This window comes from Leptonotus elevatus, chromosome 11 (genome assembly GCF_054856555.1).
Source record: "Leptonotus elevatus isolate MCC_2025b chromosome 11, RoL_Lele_1.0, whole genome shotgun sequence".
NCBI classification, from domain to species: Eukaryota; Metazoa; Chordata; class Actinopteri; order Syngnathiformes; family Syngnathidae; genus Leptonotus; species Leptonotus elevatus.
In genome coordinates this window covers 21,971,321-21,974,838 of record NC_141249.1, presented here as the reverse complement: position 1 = coordinate 21,974,838, position 3,518 = coordinate 21,971,321, and positions in this window count along the sequence as shown.

The following is a 3,518-nucleotide window of genomic DNA, read 5'->3' as shown; positions in this document are numbered from 1 at the left end:
CCCAAAGTTGTCATTATTGTACGGACGTGTGTGTGCGCATGGAGACGGTAAACGGGCGCAGATTCACGGTGCACTCCGAAAATAAGGGCCTCAAGTCGTGTTTTCCGAAAACACCAAAAACTGAGTCTCACACACACACACACACACATATATATATATATATATATATATATATATATATATATATATATATATATATATATATATATAAAATCATGTCGTCGTCACCAGCGCTCTTTTTTTATTTTTATTTTATTATTTTTTTCTGCGTGCATGCGATACGTTTACGCCCGTAGAGGTCGTTTAAAAAAATAAAAAATGTTACGCATTTCCTGAGCCATAACGAACTCGCCACCCATTTCCCACCCTTTTAGGCACTTGTTAATTTAGTAAGTATGCAAAATCGCTGGAACAGCAATTTCTGGATGGAATCATCTCTGAAAAATCCGCAAAATATGGAGGAACAACCCGAGGTTAACCCCGCAATGTAGCGATGAGTTATGAGCACGCAAAATAATCTGCAATAAGTGAACCGCGAAGTATTGAGAATCACTCTGCATGTTTTTAAGGACAAAAATTGACATACTGTACATGTTTTTTTTTGTAAAAACAAAAAACAGGTTGCTTCAAGACTAGAAATTGACATGCATGGATTTTGTTTACAAACATCTCAAAAGACAGCATCATGGAAAAACCAAATTGGCATGTGTGTTCTTTTAAAAGCAGCTTTATTGCACAATTTCCCCGTATTGATTTTTTTTTTTCTTTTGAATTTTGCCGTATGTGCTGCTGCAAAGATTGTAAAAGTTGACATGGAGGTGGAGAAGTAGTGCTTTGGCGCTGGTCCTAAGACCCCTCGTGCTTGGACAGCCTTTCTTACACATTCTTTCTGCGTGTCTGACTGTAAGAAGCCTCCTGGCCCTCCCACTCTACCTTGAAAAAAAAAAAAAAAAAAAAAAAGCATGTTTCTGAGTAGTTCAAAGGCACGAGGGAAGGCTTGGCTTAAAAATCAATAGCATTCTTTGTGGACTTAGTGGTGGTCCTTTTTTTTTCTTTTTTTCCCAGGAAAAATGACCAAAAGTACATTACGCTGCTGAGAGTCAGGTGCTCTCATACAGTCGCGCTGCAGGCGAGAGAGCGAAGGCCAAATCCAATCCACTCAAATGTAGTACGTAGTTACGTAAAGTGCTCTCGGTGACAATTTGGAAACCTCAATGGGCGCCAACGTACGGCACGCCGTCATCTGTCAACATCAAAGGCGGCTTCCTGCCATTAAGGAACCAGCACAAATCTGTTCTCAATAAGAAATCCTTCATTTGTTTATTTTTATTTTTTGTAATCGTCAAGTGATTGACAGGTGACGCGAGGTGGCATATAACAGATTGGGTCGAACCATCATGGTTTGAGGAGACTGCATTTTTAGGACTACTGAATATAAAATTTTGTTTTGTGAACTTATATTTTGCTGAAATATTGACTTAATTTCATCATTATTTTTAAATCAATTTTGCATGGATTGCTACTTTTTTAATTTATTTTTAAATCTTGCGTACCCCCTGGAGTGCCTTCACGTACCCCCATTTTGAGAACCACTGCTCTTGATGACTACAAATATTTTAGTAATGCACACTGGATATAAAAAAAAAAAAAAAAAAGTCTGCACACCCCTGTTCAAATTCGTGTTTATTATGATACAAAAAGAAAAATAAATCTGCCAAAAATTCCCACTTCCCCTTTGTTTCTTAAGGGGTCGTCATCAAATGTGGATCATCTCCCAGTGGCTGCTGGGATGTGAAGTTTTCACGCGCAGCCTGGAGCGAACACATGATACTCCTGTGCTGACTTTTTTTTTTTATTAATTTTTTTATGTTTAATTCTTAAAGTTAAAAGAAAATCTTGTCTTGAGATCAGACTCAGATCCGGCGGCCTTTTTTTTTTTTACGTCAATATATTCGGTGTTCCAATAATTTTTTGTGTGCTCTCTCAATATGAATATTTGGTTGTCACTATTTTCCATGACTTCTTATCTCAAACCTGTTTTGTTGGTAAACATTGAAATGATAATAAAACCACATCATGTCAAATAACTCCTCATTCAAAGCATACCACATCGTACGTTCACCGAAGTTGTAAAGCAGCAGTTCAGCCATTTGGAGTCCATGTGATGTTTGACGTGAACGCGTACGCCACCTCGCATCATGAGCGCCCCCCCCCCCCCCCTCCCCCTTTTCATGTTTCTTCTCATGTGTCTTCACTGACTCAAAGGAGCACATTGTTGAGACTCACTTCTAAAAAATCCATCGACCAATGAATGGACTCTTCAGCGTCTCCACGTAACTATTGGTGACTTTTTCGTTTTCGAAGTAGAATACAGAAGAAGAAGAAGAAAAACATTAACAGGCGGTGTGAAAGGGGCCTCTCCAAAATCTGAACATTAGCAGATGGAAAGTTTATGGTTTGCTTGGTAAGTCGTGAGTTGAGATGTTATTGAAAGTGTCAACTCATTTCAAGTGACCTGAATGGACCTGATCCCATAACCTTTGACCCCGAGATGTCTGTTGGCTTTAACCTGGCAAAACCTTGCACACACTTTCTTCAAAGTCTTGTTTGTGATTTGACCTTTGGCAGCCTTTAAATGTGTGAAGTTGACCGAGTTGCTTTACGAAAGCGTTAACAGTTCAAACCTTCTTTTTCAACAACAGTTAAAGCAACGAAAAGTCAAATATTTGCCCCAAAGAACAAGAAAATACTCAAATGTAGGTAAACACTTAACAGGATGACAGTTTTTCGGATAAAAACAAAACATCCAAAAATAGAGTAATAACAATCTTGAAAATAATAAATACAAATATTTGAAATGATTAATAAAAAATTATATATAATATTCACATTTAATTTATTTTAATATTTTTTATATGATTGTGTACATTTATTTACATGATTCTATATTATTTATAGGATGTAAGTATTAGAAAACATGACTAGCCATGGCATATTCATAAAAATTCAAAATAAATAACATTTTATAATTGTATTTTATTTATTAATAAAGTAATATATATATATATATATACACTTTAATATTTTATTTGTTCATAAAGTTTATTAATATTGCATTAATGAAACAAGAAAGCAACATTAACATTAAAAAGGTGTAAAAAAAAAAAGAAAAAAAAAGAAACATGAACAGTGACTTTTTTTTACTCATGGAAACAAAATATTAAAATACAACAAGTAACAAATACAACAATTTGTGATTGTAATTCATCTCCATTCAAAATATCTGCACCTTCTTCCGTTCTGCTCAAGTTATGAGGCCAAAAGTTTGTAAATAGCGACAAGAGTAACATGAGAGCGTTGCAAAAATGCAGTCATGAAGGAGCGTTGTGAGGATTATGAGTAAAAGGGGCTGCAGGGGGTGGAGATTGGGAAAGTCTTGCTGTTAAGCCGCTATTAGAAGATTGGGCCTCCTCCTCTTCCTCCTCCTCCTCCTCCTCCTCTTCCTCCTTCTCCTGCTG